General features: G+C 38.8%; 1 protein-coding gene and 1 non-coding gene across 2 annotated transcripts in view; one reads left to right on the top strand and one right to left on the bottom strand.

The window, feature by feature from the left end:
* Positions 1–21,523, top strand: part of WIF1 (WNT inhibitory factor 1) — a 71,281-nt gene that overhangs the window by 6,822 nt on the left and 42,936 nt on the right. The window lies entirely within an intron of this gene.
* LOC129011141 (U6 spliceosomal RNA) lies at positions 19,031–19,137 on the bottom strand. Its single transcript, XR_008493253.1, has one exon. It is a non-coding gene; the product is annotated as a U6 spliceosomal RNA (small nuclear RNA).

The raw sequence follows: 21,523 nt of genomic DNA, 5'->3' as shown, positions 1-21,523 counted from the left end.
CCGTACAATAACTGACTTTATTGAGTTAAACTGCAGGAATGTGTTTCTTCATTTTTATGTATAACCACTGAAAATAGAAAATATTAGATATGCTTAAGAGAGAGCATATCAAGTGAAACATTTTCCAACATGTAAGGTTTATTACAAATGAGTTAGTGACACTAGCCTAGCTCCCTACCAATTTTAAAAAACTTCTTGAATTATTGAAAACTATCAGAAGTAACAAAAATAATAATTTAAAAATCAAATATAACAAAGGCTTAAGAACTTTGTCTGGATACTGGTGTCTTTGTGAATGATTCCAGTCAGTATCATCCAAATTCAGCTTTAAAGTGAGAAAAGTACCACTGGAAAAAAGGGAAAACAGAAACAGGCCATTTCTCTGCCAATGGACTCACATAATTGCTAATTTTATAAAAAACAGAATCATCCTACTGATCTGTTTCTGTATTATGGTGTTTGATATGATGTAACACTGGTCCCATTAAATTGGCTACAGTTTGCACTCTCAAGTTTCCCATTGGACTGGAGTTAGAGACTTATATTAAAAGTGTGGTTTTTTTTCCCTTTCTTTCTCCCCTTGACGTAAACCAAAAAAAATAAAAAAACAGGGTAAATTTTAATTCAAGAATTCCCTCTCCAACTTCAAAGGAACTGCCAAACACCCTTAAACACTTCTTTCCAACCCTGCAGTTATGGTAACACTTATTATTATTATGGAAATCCCTTAATGTGTACTGCCTACATTTTTTCCTAATAGAGTTATGATTGTTTTGGTAGTTATGACCCAAGTGGTTTCATACCTTTGCACTCCTGGGGTTTGCCGTCATACCTTAGTGGTGGTTTTATGTCACCAAATGGAGGAAATGCCTCATTTTCTGACCTCTGTTCCATGGTTTCAAAGTGGGAATGTGAATATGTTTACATACTGTGGGCGTGATTTTTTTCAGGAGGTACTCATATCAAAAGCACAGCTTTAAACCTTTAACATTTAGATTCTGCTATGCTGTGGTATTTTGCATTGTGGTGTTGTAGACATGCCACTAGGGATCAAAGAGTAATTCTGCACAGAGCGCATTTCATTTAGCAAAGCAGGCATGTGCCAGCCATCTGTTGTATCTGCTGATAGAAAACAGCAGTAAGTTTCTCAAACTTTTTGCCAGAAGGAAAAAAAAGCCTTTATTGCTTAGAGGAGATGAGTTACAAGGTACCTTGTAAGCCACATCTGGTTCTATGGCAATTTACATGGCATAAATGTAAACTCTGCTATGTCTTCCTTTCACGGTGGTGTAAAAGCACGTAAACAAACCCTCCGCTGGCACCCTCCCTATTTATTTCTGATTCTAAATTACTTGCACAAATAAAATCTTTGAAATTGTGTGGTGAAGCAGAAAGGTATGATATCCAATAAAGCATTTTGTTTTGGATCAAACTGATTTAACTTAACTGTCCCTGATGAGTAAGATGGGTGTGGTTAGGGAAAAACTTTGAGGACTGAGTTCAGCAAAAATGTCCCTTATCCTGTTGCCGGACCTCTGGAAGAGACCTTATCAGTTCAGGGCTTCTTTTACTGCAGTAATTTAGCCAATTCAGTAAAGTTACATGTGAGTAACTTGCTTACATTCCTATAGAACCTTGGTGGATGGCAAGTTGTTCTCCCGTGCAGCCTTTCTCTCCAACTCAAGCACTCAATCAACAAATACAGAGCCAGGTGCAGAGCATACAAAGAGAAATAAACCCAGTACCTGCCCTCTGGGAGCTTGTACTCTAGAAAACAAATATTAATCTCACTCATCCAAATGAGGTTAGGAAGTACAGGATTGGCTGGGTGGCCAAAGGAAGCCACTCTTCTTCCTGCCTGGGGAAGGAAGGGAGCCAGGGCTACTTCACTGAGCTCACTGAGCAGGTGATATTTGAATTAATCCCAAAGAATGAGTCCCATCAGCAAGGGAGGAAAATGCCTTCCCAGGCGAGAGCTCAGGATGTCCTAATGCTTGGAGGTCTTAGAGGGGAAAACATATTCTAGGTGATCATAAGGGGCTTTGTATCTCATCTGAGAAGTAATGGAAGCCCAGTGAAGGGAGGTCAGGGCCAAATAATGGAGACAGAGTCTCGGGGAAAAGAAGTAGAAGATAGAAACAACTCAGGGAAGTTTCTCTCTTCTTGGCTATGGAGAGAGTGGACTCAACATCTTGCAAATTTGTATTGAGTAAATCGTTGAGTATGTGTTGGTTCGGCAACAGTTTTTCCATAACCCTCATTTGGCTCTTCTTTCTTAATAAACTTTCAAAAGAGTTGCAATGATTAGTCTCAGCTCCAGGATGGGGTGTGTATGTGTGTATGTGTGTGTGTGTGTGTGTGTGTGTGTGTGTGTGTGTGTGTGTGATTAGAGCAGGGAACTATAAAAATTCTTTTTGTGAGTGCATAGAACTAAAAATAATTTCATTTTTTAATGGAGTCTAGAACTTTGAACATAACATAAAAGGGAGCTTAAATAAGGAAAATAATACATTAATTGGAAAAAGAATTGACTTAGCATCTATTCTCAACTTCTACACTACCTTTTTAAGTACCAGGAAAAGTAAAAGAGAAGTATGGAAATTAAAGTTGGCAAGTGATCCTTAAGTTTACAAAATAAGAGGCTGAACACTGGAAATGGATTTATTTAAAATAAGCCTGCATCTTCATATATTTGATTTCCTTTTAAAACTTACTATTAGCACAAACTCTAAAGTCACAGGGCAATTACTGTCCTTCCCTGTTTTTCTCAGCTAAACATATGGATGTCTGTCCTTCTGAGCTGTACATTTTATCTCCTTTTTGGATTTTCTGGATGAATGTGATAAAATAATCTTGGAAATTGTTAGGCATCTTTTGAAACCCATTCATCTGAATAAAATCTCACAGGGTAGCTGTGTGTTGTAGGCCTGGGACAAAGGGACAGTGGCAGGAGGGTAAGTTCCTAAGCTGGCAGCATAAGAAAGGAGATGAATGTAGTTTGCTTAGCTGCCCTGGGCCAGAACACAAATCATGCCTTGGTGGTAAAACATGATTAAGAACCAGTTATCTTCTCTTGAGAAAATTAGAAGCTAACTGGAGAGACATATATAAACATATCCTCTTAACAATTCCTGGAAAGTGATGTTGTGGAAGTACTGAAGTATTCCCAGGTGATGATGTGGGCACAGAGGAGAAGTAACTCCAGAGCTGAGTCTCACTATTGAGTTAGCCAAGCAAAAACGCGGAAGAAGGAATGGTTTTTAGGGAAAGGAAACAGCTTGAGGCAAGGCATAGAGACCAGAAATATAGTTTTCTGGGGGAACTGGTACTTTGGTGTGGTTGGAGTGTGTAGTACAACGTAGGAAGTGGTGAGGTAACCAGGGCTATCTTCTAGAGGGCTTTGTCCATCATGTGAAGGCATCTGGGACTTTAGTCTATAGGCAGTGGCAGGTCAGATAATGAAAAAGTAGAAAGGAGTGGAAAATGGGGTTGGAGACACATGTTTAGATTATCTTGTCACAGGGTGGAGGGTAGTTTTGAGGGTAGCTCAACTGCAAGGAGAGAAATCTGGGATTGAGAGGACATCGGGGTGAAGAGGAGGTTAGAGAAATATTTAGAAGATAAAAATCAGAAAATCTTGGTGCCAGGAACAAGGAGTGCCTCATTTCCTCTGCTCTGCTTCACTGACTTGGCAGTAGCCCTGTTAGCTATCCTATCCCCTGACCCCAGGCTCACCTTTCCTGCCTCAGGGCCTTTGCACATGAAGTTTCATCTGCCTAGAATGCACTCCCTTCAGATTTCTGCAGGGCTTGCTCCCTGGCTTCCCCCATGTCTCTGATTAAATGTCACTCCTCTGAGAGGCTTCCACTGACTCCCCTCTCTAATAAAACAGCCACCATTCTTTCCATCACTCTGAGTCTCCTACTCTGCTGAATATTTCTTCATGGCTCTTAGAATAATGGTAATACTTGATTATAATAGGTTTTAATTGATTAACTTTTCCATTCAATGTAAGCTCATGAGAGCAAGGACTTGGTCCTGTTCACCATATTTCTCCAGGTCCCAGAACAGCTCCTGGCACATAGTAGGCAGCTGATAATTATCTGTTGAATGAATGAATAATTGAGGTAGGTCTCATTATGATTCCCATTGGACAGATAAGGCAACGGAGGCACAGACGACCAGGGTCACACAACTAGTAAGTGTCAGAGCTGGGATTTAAACCTGGGCAGCTAGAATCCAGCCCTTGCTCTGATAAGTGCAAAACAGATGTATGAACACAGAGCTCTAGGAGCACAGAGGGGGATGCAGCTAATTTGGGCCGGGGGAGTAGAGGAAGGCTTCACCGAGGAGACACGTAACAGTGGAACTGGAGCTCAAAGGATGTTCGTGAAGCTGTTTAATGAGCTGAGATGGGAGGAAGGCACAGGGAGAAAGGCTATCACAGGCAGGGTCAACAGAGTTGTGAAAGTGCATTCTGGGAAATGTTAATGAGGCTGGGGCTTGGTGTGTGGAAAGGAGAATATTGGGGGCCCGGGGAAGGGAGCAGGGGGCAGGGGAGGGATGACGACATGAGGCTGGACATGTGGTCAGGGCCAGATGGAGAAACACTGTGGAAAAGTCACTGAACCCATTTAGGCCCCAACACTTTTATGTATAAGAAAAGCAGTTTAGATTAGCTCTAAACTTTCAAATTCTAAAATATTATGATTCTATCCCTGAAGTAAAACATCTTTAGTCATTTAACATTAATGGTAATATCTTTATACAAATGCAAGATCTGTCTCCAGATTTTCAGAAATCAAAGCATAAAGATTCTCTTCTCCAAAATTGTATTGTTTGTTGCCAAATTTAAAAAGATTCACCTCCGAATACCCTTTGTGTATCCTATTACTGTCATTAGTTACATGGTATATACTCTGGGCCAGGCACTCTTCTAAGTGCTTTACAGTGAATCTTCAGTTAATCTTCATAGTAACCCTGAGACAGGTATTTCTTATCATCCCCAATTTGTAGACGAGGAAACAAGAGAAGAAAGAAATTAAGTTACTCGCCCAAGATCACATAGGTAAGAACACTTATGCACATATTTATATACTTCAGAGACTTTCCTCAGATCTGCTCTGACAACTTTTGGAATATCTTCTCATTCCAAAAAATAACAATTCAGAGAACGTTTGTCAGTGCTTAGTATGTCCTTGGTCCTAAGAATACAAGCTTTAACTGATATAACTGGCTTCAGGAAGTCACCAGCTGGGGAGAAGACTGTGGCATCAATAAAGCAATCATAATAACTGTGGTATTATGTATGTATATGGGAACCCAACCAAAGGGGCAAGTGGGAGCTGAAATCCAGCCCATACCTCACTTCTCAAGTTTGGATACAGAGCTACCTCTGTCCAGAGGGGGCACTTCCACCTAATTTGTAGAGAGACTTCATATAGGCCATAATGCCCTAAGAAAGATGCTATGAGAGTATAAAGCTAGAGGATTTTGCTACTGATCAGGTAAATTTGCAATTACTTATCTGCTGGAGAAGACATCACCAAGGAGGTAACAGCAGACCTGAGTCATGAAAGATGTTTAGTAGGCAGAGTGGCCAAGGAGGGTGGGGCTGAGGTGGGCACTTTAAGTATAATGAATAACCGATAGGGAAATACATATAACTGAGAATCATTGGTGTAGTTGGAAAATGACAACTTATTTAGAACAGTTAGGTTTTATGGAACAGAACTGAGGAATATGGGTCTAAGAAATAAGTTTGGGAAAGATTATGACAATTAGGTATGCCACAGTTGACTTTGTCTTATAGATAATCAGAGCCATTGAATGCTTAAAAGTAGATAATAATGTTGTATCTGAATTCACAGAATTAGCTGGTCTTTGCAAGGGAAAAAGTAGGAGTAAATGAAACAGAGTTACTACAGGAGCAATAGAAGGGACAAGTTAGTACTTCAGAGTATAAATGTAAAGTGGGACTGTCTAAATGTAAGCCTATTGACTGGTAGAGTCCAGGGATATTCAACAGTTCTGTCTATGAGTGGTAACTTTGGTGACAGATGGAGGTAGATGATGGGATGCTTGACTAACGACAAGGAGCCAATTAGGAAATTATTTGAGATACCATGAAAGCTGGGGAGCACCTGAACCAAGGCAGGCAGTGGAGAGGGAGGAGAGGTGTAATCGATAGGACTTCTTGAGCATGGGTGTTAATGGAAATGAGGAAATAGAGATGACTTTGAGATTGTTGCATGGATAATGATGTCATAACTAAGAAATCAATAACTAGAGCAAGGGCAGAACAGTTTGGGCTGCAAACACACAGGGATCCATTTGGAAATTCCTGGATACACATTTTCTACTGAACATTCAGATGGCAAAGTCTGGTAGACAATTGAAGAAAATTTGACTCTGAAGCTAAGACATGAAGTGGAGTATGGAAACATTGATTTTGAAGAGTGAATCCTCCTTCTCCTTCTCATCCGCCCTATCGCCCTTCGTTCTTTTGACCTCCACTCAGTAAATATTTATTCAGGTCCTGTCTAACACCAAAGCTTAGGTTGAACATGAACAAGACTAATGTAAATTGGATATGATGCTTGTTCTCAAGGGGATCACAGTCTAATGTGGAAACAGATATAACCCATATAACAATACAATATTAAACATATTATAATTGCAGTATGAAGAAGGTGCTATGAAAGTACTGAGAAAGGAGCATTAACTCGGCTGGGGGAGGAGTGAATTATCCGCATAGGGTTCCTGGTGTTCTTCAGAGCATACTCTGAGACTGTCACACTAAGATACTAACAAGTGGAACAACTTTTGCTCTGCTTAACTTCATGGCTTTTATGTACTTGAGATAATTGGGCCTAATATAGTCTGCCTTCCACTTGCCATTAATTCTTTGGAGATGAATATGACAAATGTCACTATACCACCAGGTGACAGAGCAAGTCAACTCTTCCAAATGAAACATCTAGAACAACTCTTGAGGAAACTTGTTTGTGGGAGCTGAAGACAGGCCTAAATAAACATATATTTTAGGGCTTATTAGGATACCTTGTTTCCAAGGGCTATTTCAGTATCGATAATGGATGCACCACTGGGAGGATTCACATCTGAAGCCAAGTCCAGGTAGGAAATCACTTTTTTAAAATTTTTAATTTTTAATTTTTTAGATGGAGTCTTGCTCTGTTGCCCAAGCTGGGGTGCAATGGCATGATCTCAACTCACTGGAACCTCCATCTCCTGGGTTCAAGTGATTCTCTCACCTCAGCCTCCTGAGTAGCTGGGGTTATAGGAGCTATCATGCCCAGCTAATTTTTGTATTTTTAGTAGAGACAGGGTTTCACCATGTTGGCCACACTGGTCTTGAACTCCTGACCTCAGTGATTAGTCCACCTTGGCCTCCCAAAGTGCTGGGATTACAGGCATGAGCCACTGTGCCAGGCCAGGACATCTCCTGCTTTAGACAATAACCAGATGGATCCCAATAGACATGTAAAATTACTCTGATTCCTGCATATTTGAAGCACGTTGAAGCAATCAATATTTTTATTTGCAGTTAGAACTCAATTAGGATTGAGGTTGTATTTATATTGCTGTCACTTATAGCAGTAACCAGCAGATGGCAATGTAAAAGTTACTTCTTTATGGAATTTTTCATCTCAACATTTTTTTTTAAGCCTGCAGGTGCTCTCTGTGTGATCTTTATGTCACTCATTTCAATAGCCCATTACTATATTCAGTAGGTTGGAAAATAAAGTTTCCCAAATTCTTTGCCACTGATACAATTAAAACTCATCAAAAGTTAGAACTTATCCTCATTAAAAATGTGAATGATTCATTACACACCGATTACACATTCTTCTTAAGTAATTGCTCAAATTTAGGCAGAAGTCAAGTTTTGAGTTATCTCTCCATGTTCATCCAATTTCTTCTTTGCCTTCTCTGGCTGTATCTTTAGAAGACATAGAAGAGCAGAGTTGGAAGAGATTCCGGAGCTCATCCAACTCAGTGAGCTGAATCTTTCTCCAAAGTATCAGTGAATTGTAGTCTCTCAGCCTCTGGTTGAACATGCCCAGTGGCAGGGAGCTCATTAAGTTGGGGTTTAAAAAATATTTTTGGGATGGGCACAGTGGCTCATGCCTGTAATCCGAACACTTTGGGAGGCCAAGGCAGGTGGATCACCTGAGGTCAAGAGTTCAAGACCAGCCTGGACAACATGGTGAAACCCCACCTCTACTAAAAATACAAAAATTAGCCAGGCGTGGTGGCGAGCACCTGTAATCCCAGCTACTCGGGAGGCTGAGGCAGGAGAATCATTTGAAACTGGGGGGCCGAGGCACATCACTGCACTCCAGCCTGGGTAACAAGAGTGAAACTCTATCTCAAAAATAAATATATATATATTTATGTGATCATATATATATATTTATATGACCATATATATATGATCATATATATATATGATTCTGTTAATCATAGAAAGTTGTTTTTATAATGAGTCCAAATCTGTCTTGCCAGTATAACTTGAATATCCCTGGACTCTACCAGTCTGTGGGCTTACATTTGGAGATTCCTACCTTGCATTTATACTCTGAAGTGCCAACCTGTCCCCTCTACTGCTCATGTAGGGATTCTGTTTCATTTACTCATACTTTTTCCCTTGCAAAGACCAGCTAATTCTGTGAGTCCTTGGAAGAGTTCCACATATGCCATCCTGAATGGAGATATCCTGACCCATGGTGCCACTGGTGAGAAGTCTGCTTCTCAGATCTGAGTGCAATCTGTCCATGCTTCTTAATCTGTAAAGACTCAAGGGTCAAGCTGGCCTGTATTCTCTACAGGACTTATGGCCTCAGAACAGCTTGGTGTCCTGTGCAGAATGGAGAGGAGTCTACCCCTTTCCTCATTTGGCATTGAACTTTGTCACTTGGTACCTAAAGCAATGGTTTAGGTGTGGTTTGTCCCTGCAAAAACTCATCTTGAAGTTTAATTGCCAGTGTGGTGGTGTTGGGAGGTGGGGCCCAGTGGGAGGTGTTTGGGTCATGGGGGTAGATCCTTCATGAATCTATTGGTACCACCCTCACAGTAGTGGGTGAGTGCTTGCTCTCGTGAGACTGGATTAGTTTCCATGAAAGTGGGTTCTTAGAAAGTGGGTCAAGCCTTCTCAGCTACACCCTGGTGCACTAGTCCAAGCCCCCACAAAATCCCTCATTTCCCTTACTCTGCAAACACCCACTTGCTTTCTGCTTCTCCGCCATATTGTGACACAACACAAGGCCTTCACCAGAAGCCAAGCAGATGCTAGTGCCATGCTCTTGGACTTTCCAGCTACCAGAATCAAGAGCTAAATAAACTCTTTTAAAATTACCCAGCCTATTCTGTTACAGCAACACAAAACAGACTAAGACAGGCAGCATGGCTTAATACCCTTAGCCCAGTGAAGTACACCAGTGTTAAGTTCCTTTAGCCCATGTCCCCGTAGAAATCAGGCCTGGTCCTTAGGGCCAGGCCTTAGAATCTTTCAGTACAAATGTGTACCTCTAACTTCCTTCCCCCTTATTTCCTAGGCAGCTGCATAAACAAACTCCTCATTAGTTGGTCCCTGGCATCTCATGCATGCCAGTAGGTGCCACAGACCACCAGAGACACAGCTGAACCTAAAATCCCAAATGGAGCTCTACTCCTATTATCCTGGTCACATCAGTAATTCCTGGTCTTGGTTCTCTCCTTGTCCTCTGGAGCCACTGGAGTATGTTTTAACCCCTTTCTTACTTGAAATCAGACCATAGGCATTTTAAACCAGCTCCCATCCCCTTTAAATCATCTTTTCTTTATGATAAACACTCCCAATTTCTTCAGCTACTTCATATATTCAGCTTTGCATTTCTTAAGCCCTGACTCCTAAATACTTATTAAAAGTATAAAATTGTCACAGATAGACTTTACTGGTCTTTTGCTCTTTATGCTCTAATGAGAAAAGAGTTGATTGCTAGAATTAGAAATTTACTTACTTACAGAATGTTAAAATCATATTTTGGCCTGTAAACCTTGTGTTATGAACTAAACAAGAAGAAGGGGTGGTGGGGTGGAAGGAGGAGGAGTAGAAGAAGAAAATAGAGGAAAATATCTAATGCTTATTAAGTATTGCTCATGTGCCAGTCATTGTGCTTATTATTTTTCATCATTATCTAATTTAATTCTCACAACCCTATGAGATAAGCACTACTGATATTCTCATTTTACAAAAGTGGCAACTGGATCACAAAAAGGTTAAATAACTTGTGTGAGGTCACACAGCTAGTAGGTAGTAGAGCCAAGATGTACACTCAGGTAGTCTGACTGCAGAATCCATGATGAATTGCAATTTGAGCTCTTTGAAATCAGGATATTTCTGAATCTTCATCTTTATTATTTAGACATTCTGTTGCATGCATATGAAGGGTATCCTGCTGTGTGCTGTGGAGGGTGAGTTTAAATAAAGACTTTGACCAAGAAGAGTTTATACTTTTAGGGGAAGTTAAAATTAGAGTGGCTTTAGTAAATATTGGTTACACTTGCTTGAAATTGTCTTTTTTAATAGGTCAAAATGCTTGAATTTTATGTGATTTAACCTAATAATAAGAACTGGCGTTATACAGGGCATTTACTTTCTGCCAGCCACTCTTCTGAGGTAATTTACATGGATTATCTCATTTATTACTGGTATCAATTCTATGAGCTAAAGGCACTCATTTTTTTGGCGGTGGGGTGGAGTCTTGCTGTGTTGCCCAGGCTGGATTACAGTGGCATGAACATGACTCACTGCAGCCCCAACCTCCTGAGCTCAAGCAATCCTCCCACCTCAGCCTCCCAGGTAGCTGGGACCAGAGGTATGCACCACCGTGCCTGGCTTTAAAAATTTTTTTTGTAGAGACAGGGTGTCACCAAATCACCCAGGCTTGAAGCCACTATTTTTATTTCCATTAAACACATGAGAAGTTAGAGGCACAAGGAAATTAAGTAACTTGCCCAAGGTCACACCTTAGTCACCTGCAGAGCCTGGGTTTGAACTCTAGCAGTCAAATGCCAAGGTACATGTACATATATGTATATTATTTTACCTCCATATTATACAAAGGTAGGCCTACCTGTCCACTCAAATCAATTTTTAAAAACGCAGTTTCATTTGTAGAGTCCTATATATATCAAATCATCATATTCAAGATCCAGTTCAGAAGCCAAATAGAGCAAAATCCACTTGGCTCCAGACTGGTGGAATATTTTTGATTCCCAAAGTTTGAACATTTATCTAGTTTCTCAGTTATCTGCAGGCTTGAGTTTAGAGTTTATTGCATGTCCTATATTGTCTAGAGTTTGAGGAAGCATTCACTCATAAACTGAGAGGCAAAGTGTAAATTGGTACAGCTCTCCTGAATTGAAGTAAGACGTTGTTCTATTATTCTGCTAACAGTAATGATGACTTTCATGTACTTAATCATTTAAAACATGCTTTCATTTATTTTATCCCATTAACTTCATTCAGTCCTCCCAAAAACTAAGGAAAAATCATGCATTAGTGAAACTTTAGATAACTAAATATGAGGAATAACTGATAATTTACAGTAAGTGGCCTTTAGCCAAAAGTAAAATAATTCAAACCTGAACTTTAATAGTTGTGCATTTTTCTATAATGCACAAAAGATTTGTGTGTTCGTGATTTATAGAAATGCTTTTGCCTTTCAATAAAAAAATATATGGGCCCAGTCAATAAGTACTATTTGAATTATAAGGAAACATTTTGAGTGGAAAATATAAGTGGATTTCCATTTCATTACATAGTAAGCATAGAAATACTTACCCATCATCTATTTTTGTACTCAATATTTTAGATTTTTTTGCCATCCATTCTTTCAGAAACTCTGTATATCCAAGGCTTTTCTAGAATGGTATTTACTTGGTTATAGATAGTTGTCCACCCAATATAAAACACTGCAAGCTAAGAGATGTGATTGAAACTACCCTTTCGGGTGGGACAGAGGGCCAGGACTAGGGCGCAGCAAGCAAGGCACTCAGGATGCTTGTATGAGCCTAGGAATGAGTGCCTCCATAAATTCACACCCTGGGGACCTTGCCTGCCTAGTCCAAGGCCCTAAACTGAACATACTGGCAAAAACATCATGTGTGATGTTAATTTTATGTGTCAACTTGACTGGGCCTTGGGGTGCCCAGACAATTTGGTCACATACATTATTCTGTGTGTGTCTTTGAGGGAGTTTCTGTTTCTGGATGAGGTTAACATTTGAATCCATAGATTGAATAAAGTAGATTGCCCTCCCTAATGTGGGTGGGCCTCCAACAATCAGTTGAAGGCCTGAGTAGAACAAAAAGGCTGCCCCTCCTATGGGGAGAGAGAACTCCTCTGCTTGACTGCCTTCCAGCTGAAACACTGGCTTTTAAGGGCCATCAGACTGGAACTACACGATGGGCTTTCCTGGGACTCCAGCTTGCCAGCTGAAGATCATGAGACTTGTCAGCCTCCATAATCATGTCAGCCAATTTCCTTATAAGAAATCTCTGTATATAACTCCTATTGGTTCTGTTTCTCTGGAGAACCTTGACCAGTATATACCATGTATTCTGTCTTACCCGCCCACCAGTGAGAGAAGTTACTATCAAAGAGAAGCAAAAGGCAGCACAGGTTAAATCTTGATCAACTAAACTCTTGAGGGCCTCAGTTTCTTAAAGTACTAAAAGGAAATAATTAAATTACTTTTTACAATGGCAGCAAAATGCAGTTGCATAATATGTACAAAATTCTTGACACATAGTAGACAATGAAAAAGTAGGGTCTTTTCTTCCCTTTGTATTAATGAGCTGTTAGTGCTAGGTGAAAGTCATTAGGCCAAAGAAAGCTGGTCCGCCTGATCCCAAGCTGGGGGATATGCTGGCAAGATGCCCAAATGCCACTACAAGTGAACTCAGAGTATCACACTGAGCTGACCTCAGGAGACCTGTCTCCCAGCCCAGCTCCCACACCAGCTATGTGAGCCCTCAGACAAGTATTTCATTTTTGTCCTTATTGGTAAATTATAGGGGTTTTTTATCTTCAGTTCTAAAATGTCTGTGATTTATGATCGGTCACTATCATTTCTGCATTGTTCTTAGTTTTGCATTTGAATTTAAATCACAGTAAGAAAAATAGCACAAACAATACAATTACTTGTAACAAAAGTAAAGCAAATTTTGAGCAGAATTAACTTTTCAAAATACTGTTTGCCATTTTAATGTTAATAAAATTTCTTAAATTCATTTTAGGCAGTTTTTGTCTGGTTTCTCTATTAGCTTGATTTCAGTGTCTTCAATTTGACTAATAAACAGACTTTAGGAGTTATACTCTGAGACTGGTAGACAGAACAGCTATATTACTAATATTTATCCTGTAAGACCTCCTCAAATGGTAGCTTCTTTCTAGATATTCATGACATTTATTCCTGGCTTGGCTCTTTACAAACAACTGAGAAACTGACTCTGAGATTTAGTCCCTCTGTTACAAATTGAGGTTTTTATATTGCTAGTTGTCTTCGTAGTAATTATAACTTGCAAAACCTTTTACTCACCAAGAACATAAACTGGACTTCATTAAAGTTTGCAGTACTTAATTTCCTGGATGTAACCATGTCTTTTTATGAATCCTGACTGAGTTTTAAGTTCATTACATTTTTCCACCATAAATTAGCACACCCTTAAAAATATTTGGAAAATACCAAAAAGGAGAAAGAAGAATGGGAAAAGAGCTTTCACATATAGTTAACTCACCTAAGAATATTTGTGTCCTTTTTTGTTTGTTTTTTGCTTAAGGGCAGTAGGGTAGTTTCCCATGTTATTACATACTCTGTAAACATGGTTTTTTTTAAGTGGCTACACAATATTTTGTGGTATTTTATTATTTCTTTTTTGTAGAGATGGGATCTCACTATGTTGCCCAGGCTAGTCTTGAACTCCTGGGCTCAAGTGATCCTTCTACCTCAGCCTCCCAAAGCGCTGGGATTACAGGTGTGAGCCACCACGCCTGCCCCTATTCTGTGGTTTATTTAAACATTCTATTTAAATTTCATATATATATATATAACATATATATAAAAAACATATATATAACATATATATATACATAACATATATATATATTTACTATTACAAGTAACACTGAAGAACAACTTGATGCATAAAACTTTTTCTGTGTTAGGATTACTGCCATAAGACTGAGTTCCAGAAGTGGAATTTCTGAGTCAAATTGCCAATTATTCTATGGGCTCTTGGCACATACATTATTGCTGAATGGCTCGTAATGACTACTCCATACTTCCAACAGAATTATTCAAGAATCTCTTTTTTAGTATGCTTTTGTTGTTTTTAAAAAATCCTCCAAATGAAGCTTTCCAAGTAGTATTGATAATTGTTGATTTGTGCCTACATTTTTGTTCAGTTAGGACAAGTTTTTCTCAGTGGGAATTTTATACTGTAGGGGGCAGTGGGGGATCAGTAAGTGGTAGGTGAGTGATCTCCCTTTTCATCAGGGCTGTTAAGATCCCTCAAGTTTAGAGGCTTTGCATGGGGATGACTATAATTGTGAACACGGGACCCATCAGATAGATACTACATTATAAATTATACTTCTAACCTACAAATACAAAACTAGTAGGTAATTCCTAAAAAATAAACCAAATAATTCCTTTTGAACATAATAAGGAAGCATATTTTCTACTACTTTTAAATGAATGAGTAAAATATTTTTATGAGTTTCTTTGTATGCTTCATATACATGTGCACATGCATTTATTCATAAATATTTTAAAATAACAGAGTTTGGGACATTTATTTTTGTATAAATGCTTTTAAAAATGTTTTTAATATTAAATAATATATTCTCCTAATGCTCAGAGGTATTATTTCCTCAATTTTCTTAAGGACAAGTAGAGTGGGATTAACAAGTAGATCAACGTCAAAACTTAAAGAGTTATTGTCATTACTGGCTGGAAAATAGCACTTTTTAAGAGAAAGAATGTGTATGCTACATTGTATAAAAATGAGGAAACTGAGCTAACAAATACATTCTTATGGGTGCTTGTAAAAGAAAAGGCAAATAAACTTGCTAATCAGCGCTCCCAGAGCTGTATATCCAAGAAGAAGAAGAGGAAAGAGTAGATATAGGAGAGTCTTTGGAGAAAGTACCCAGGCAGCCAAAGAGCTGGCTTCACTTGAACTAGCAGTCTTGATATCTGAGTAAAGACTGTTTCAGGCTTTGAAGTGTCTGTTAACTTCTGCTAAATTTGCTCTCTGTGGAATAAAACAGTTCAAGGTGGCGGGTTGGGGAGAAGGGGAGCCTGGTAGGCATACACAAATTATTGTTTATAGACTGCTGGCCTCTCTCATGCAGAGCATCTTCTGTAGCCACTTCAAAGGCAGGAGCATCACATGGCTTATTTGAGCAAAATCTGCTGCAGTGAACATGCGGCAAACAGGAGGGAAATGGGCAGGTCTGATGGAGGGAAATCATTCTCAATCATTCCCATTGGCTCACTCTAAGTAATCTCATAAATTGGCTATCAAAAGATTTCTATACATTTTGAAAACATCAGGAATTGATAAAGGCAAAGATATATCTCCAAAGAGATTTGTGCATCAAATTTCTAGGTTTGCATGTGTTTCTGAGAAGATTGCTTATTAGACCTTAGGTCACTAAGAGCACAGAACAATTATGTTGGGACTTTAAGACCTAAGTCTATATTGAGCTCATAAATTCTCTACCTAGGTATGTATGCAGAATGAGCTATATCCTCTTCCCAAATGCTCAGGACTCTATGTTAAATCTTGGAAGAAATTGCTAAGGGCTTCCTTAGAATTCTGAACTCTTAGAAGGGAGGGAATCTTAAAGATTAGTTGAACCACCTTATTTTTCAGATGAGGAAACTAAGGACTAGAAATGATGACTGACTTCCAAGAAGGAGTTAGCAATAGAGCTGGCTAAAGGGCACTGTTTTCTGACAACCAGGGCAGGGTTTTTCACTGTGCTTCAGTCTTAGGACACAACATCACCATATCACAGTCCCATAAAATGTGGAAAGAAAAAGTTGCCTACAGTTTTTCTATGGAATGGAGTATGGGGAAGGCCATTGATCTGTTTTTGTGTTGTCCAGTATACACACACACACACACACACACACACACACACACACACACAGACTTTAATGTTCAATTTTGAGGCAGTAGCTGAGTGGGCTAGTTGCAAGCACTACTTGGTGACTCAGTTCTGGCCATGATCCATTTTGCCCAGCACAATGCCCAGGACATAACAGGTATTGAACAATAGCAAAACGAAAGTGGTTGGTGTGGCAACCATATGATATCATGGAAAGCATGCTGAGCCAGTCCTGACTGGGGGGCTTTGGAAATGTAACTTAACCTGCCTAGCCCTCCACTTCCCCATACGATCTCTTAGAATTTTTCCAGCTCTAAAGTGGTATGTGTTGTGATCTGCTATTTTCCCTTAGAAGGGCTTTGTGAAGACTGGCCTGTTTACAAAGCTCTCTGAGATTCCTTATTATGGACATTCCAAGAGCATCAAAAGGAACTACAGATACAGATTTTTCAAACAGAGTTGAAAAGTGTTTAACAGTCAGATAATATATATGTTTAAAAATAGTGCTATTTTTACATGACTTTGAAAAATTGGCCTGACCCTATGTTAACCTATTTCTAAAAGTCTGTGTTCATAAATTGACTTATTTTATCCACTGCCTATGGAGCAGGAAAGACATTATGCTAGCACAACATGTACTAACCCTGATGTGCTATTGTCCTTCTCTTAATTTGTTTTATAACTTTGGCTCATTCTTGGAGATGAGTTCTTTTTCACCAGAATCTGCCAATCCTAGAATTACAATTCCTCTGTTCCTCACTTCTTCCGTTTAGTAAACATGTTTTTCCTCTATGATAATAGAACATTTTGAATTTTAATTTCCTCTAATCATATCACACAAAGTGATATGATACAATCAAAGAAAATTAAGGGAAGACACCAAAGACACAAATACATAAAAGACAATGCTAAGGTGATTATAAAAATGGCAACAGAAAGAGTTCTGTGGAAAGATTTACTCTCTGGTCAGCAGATAATTTAGAAATAAATGTTGAGGAAAGACTTGATTTTTTGAAACAAAGTGATTTTGGAGGGATCAGGAAAAGAAACATAGACTAGTATGAATAAATGATAAGACCTGGGAGTGAGAAAAGTAGGAAAAAGAAGTGGGCAACTTGAGCATCTTCATATTTGTGTTTGTCAAAGTCACTAACAAGAATATCTAATAGATTGGTTTCTGAGACTAACCTGAATAAAATACCACCCAGTGTGTCCACCAGGCTGACATAGGTTTCTGCTTTGGGTGTGGCTCTTAAATCTATAGTTTAGCCATCCCCTAGAATGGTAGAGGCTAGATTTCCCATTTTATAACTATGCCATGTAGGAAGGAATCAATATCAATTTTGAAATGGAGGTAGATATCTCTTGTTTCTTGTCCTCTCTTTTGAGCAAAGACATCAATTTAATATGGCACGGCTTGCATCTTGTGACTCTATGTTGATGTCTAGGTTGTTCATCTAGCTATTAATAAAGCCATGAAAACAAATATTGATACTGACTGGTGTGTAATTCTCACAGCTGTTCTTTTTTTTTTTTTTTAAGGTGAATAAAAGAGGCCCAGTTTTCAGAGCTCTTAGTTTCCATACATCCACACAAATCATGTATCACATTACATCAGCCTTGCTGATTTGGATACATCGAATTTTTTTCTATTGATCTGTTTCTTTTTTCTTTTTTTTTAAGTTCCGGGATACATGTGCAGAATGTGCAGGTTTCTTACATAGGTATACATGTGCCATGGTGGTTTGCTGCACCTGTCAACCTCTCATCTAGGTTTTAAGCCCCACGTGTATTAGGTGTCTCCTAATGTTCTCCCTCCCCTTGCCCTCCACCCCTGACAGGCCCCAGTGTGTGTTGTTCCCCTCCGTATGTCCATGTGTTCTCATTCTTCAACTCCCACTTATGAATGAGAACATGCGGTGTTTGAGTTTCTGTTCCTGTGTTAGTTTGCTAAGAATGATGTCTTCCAGCTTCATCCATGTCCCTGCAAAGGACATGATCTCATTCTTTTTTATGGCTGCATAGCATTCTATGGTGTACATGTGCCACATTTTCTTTATCCAGTCTATCACTGATGGGCATTTAAGTTGGTTACAAGTCTTTGCTATTGTACATAGTGCTGCAATAAACATATGTGTGCATGTGTCTTTATAATAGAATGATTTATTATACTTTGGGTATATACCCAGTAATGGGATTGCTGGGTCAAATGGTATTTCTGGTTCTAGATCCTTGAGAAATTGCCACACTGTCTTTCCACAATGGTTGAACTAATTTACACTCCCACCAACAGTGTAAAAGCATTCCTATTTCTCCACATCCTCGCCAGCATCTGTTGTTTCTAGACTTTTTAATGATTGCCATTCTAACTGGCATGAGATGGTATCTCATTGTGGTTTTGGTTTGCATTTCTCTAATGACCAGTGATAATGAGCTTATTTTTATATATTTATTGGCCAAATAAATGTCTTCTTTTGAGAAGAGTCTGTTCATATCCTTTGCCCACTTTTTGATGGGGTTGTTTGTTTCTTGTAAATTTGTTTAAGTTCCTTGTAGATTCTGGATATTGGACCTTTGTCAGATAGGTAGATTGCAAAAATTTTCTCCCAATCTGTAGGTCGCTTGTTCATTCTGATGATAGATTCTTTTGCTGTGCAGAAGCTCTTTAGTTTATTTAGATCCCACTTGTCAATTTTGGCTTTTGTTGAAATTGCTTTTGGTGTTTTAGTCATGAAGTCTTTGCCCATACCTATATCCTGAATGGTATTGCTTAGGTTTTCTTCTAGGGTTTTTATGGTTTTGGGTTTTACATTTAAGTATGTAATCCATCTTGAATTAAGTTTTGAAAAATATGGATGCTTCATGAATTTGCATGTCATCCTTGCACAGGGGCCATGCTAACCTTCTCTGTGTCATTTCAATTTTAGTATATGTGCTGCCAAAGTGAGCACGATCTGTTTCTTTTCTTTTCTTTTCTTCTTTATGAAACCTATTTTCTTCTATTACAACTGGGGCCCTAACAAGCTCACTGATATTTTCTTTAAAGATAGTCAAACTGAAGATATTCAAAAACCTGATCTCTCTCCCCTTTGGTGTTACTGGTCTTCTTTGATCATCCTTTTTTTGTGTGCAAGACATTTGAAATTACCTTTACAAAATAAACCAGACTATTGAAAATAGACTGATAAATAGTTATCATCTCTGCCTCTAGGAATTATAATCAAATAGAGGAGATATGGGGCCAAATATCATATTTTTAATGCAAATGAGTACAATGAATGTATTGCGAGTGTTTCTAATTTGAAAGATACTAACATATTTACAAGAGGAAAAGTTCTCTGTAGTAGCAGTAGAGCTACAAGGATTGCTTGAGAGTGCTATTTTGAACTAGAGAATCTAGAGACATACAAATTTGCTCAGAAGTGGCTTTGGCAACTTTCAAATATGTTCCAAAATAAAGAAAAATTCAAGCTCGGCACTAGTGTCTCACACCTGTAATCCTGGTACTTTGGGGGGCCCGAGGCAGGAGGATTGCTTGAGCCCAGGAGTTCAAGACCAGCTTGGGCAACATAGTAAGACCCTGCCTCTACAATAAATAAATAAATAAATAAATACATAAATACATAAATAAATACAAAAATTAGTCTGATGTGGTGGCATGCACATGTAGTCCCAGCTACTGCAGAGGTTGAGGTGGGAGGATGGCTTGAGCCCAGGAGATGGAGGCTGCAGTGAGTCAAATTTCACCACTGCACTTTAGCCCAGGTGACAGAGAGAGACCTTGTCAAAAAATAAAAAAGAAGAAGGAGGAGGAGGAGGAGGAGGAGGAGAATCCATGATAACAGGTAACAAAACTGACTAAGGTGACGATGGAGTGGGGAGTGGGAGGGAAGTTAGTAATAGTTATTGGGAAAGAAGAAGCCAAGACACAAAAATAACTCCTTTGATGTGTGCCCTCTATTTACTGCATTTGGCTTTATATACTCATCTCTCTTTAAAGATCTCACGTTTAGTACAAAAAGATGGGACTAATCTTTCCTTGGATATCTTTTATTCTGTCATTAAGTGCTCCTTCAATTCAGACTTCTTTGTTGCCCCCTTAGATATATCAGAAAATTCTGTTGGTTTTGTTTTTTTCATGCTTACTTCCCTTCCTCCCAAAGTGAAGGCAATCAAGCTACACTAAACACCCACATTTCTAATTTGCTAATAATGCAATTTCATTTAATGAGAAAGAGAAAACAAATATAAACCCTAGATAATGTGGTTAATGACATAATGGCTTCCCAGGCATTTGAGATCTTCACACGAGAGCTTGTCTTTCTAAATGAATATATTTTCACTTATATTTTAACAATGATTTGTCGGAAAAGTCTTTTTTCCCCCTGATATATTTTTCAAAGCACACAAGCCATGCAATTAAGTAAAAAGTTACTGTCTTTGATTAAATTGCTTTCCGCAAATGAGTGCTTATTGGATCTGGGAGAAATATTTGTCCTTTCAGGCTTTCCAAAAATCCTGCCCTTTAGGTACTACACCCACGCTTAGGGGTTTGAAGAGTTCAAGTCTGACAGTAGCTGTGAAAAGTTTCATAGCCTTTTAAGAAAGTTCAGCGGCTATGTTTGGGGAAGAGATATGTGTATTATGCAGGACTGTTAGCGAATGCCAAGATTGTAACATATGGAATTCATAAAGGTCCAATTACAGAACCGTCACTGTTTGCCATGGTTTTAACTTATGTAAGTTATTGATTATACTTTCATGAGATCATAATCAAAAGGTTATTCTTTGGTAATGGTGTGTTAGAAGAGCTTTATCCTGAACTTCAAAGCCATCCTCTGAGCCTCAAGAACAAAGGCTTAGAAGTTTGAACCGGGGCCAGAATCAGTCTGTATGAGTTAACGATGTTCCAGACCATCCAGGAGCCGAACCACCTATCCACGTGCGGGAACTTTCTCTCATCACATCAGATCAACAGTCATCACTAAAAGATGACAGTTGATTCAAGTTTAATGTGTCTGTGTGTGTGTATGTATTTTTTTAATGAATCAGCTTGACTAACTATAGTGTCTGCTCTCATTTGTTTTATAACCATTTATTTTGACTGTAACATATTGTCATTTGCTGTGCTTTCAGAAGGGAGTGATTACCATTAAATAGGTATACATCTAGGAACAGGAATTACAAGTACTCAAAATTTGCAGAAAATAATTCTTAGAAATTAAAAAGCTAAGGTGTAACTTAATATAAGTAAAAAGTAATGAAGGAGGGCTCAGGTGTGTCCTAATATTCTGGCATGTGTTAAGCAGGCAAAAAACAAACAAACAAAAAAACAGA

Source organism: Pongo pygmaeus, chromosome 10 (genome assembly GCF_028885625.2).
Source record: "Pongo pygmaeus isolate AG05252 chromosome 10, NHGRI_mPonPyg2-v2.0_pri, whole genome shotgun sequence".
Lineage (NCBI taxonomy): Eukaryota > Metazoa > Chordata > Mammalia > Primates > Hominidae > Pongo > Pongo pygmaeus.
Note: the sequence above shows the minus strand (reverse complement) of the source record. Positions and strands in the feature narration are given on the sequence as shown.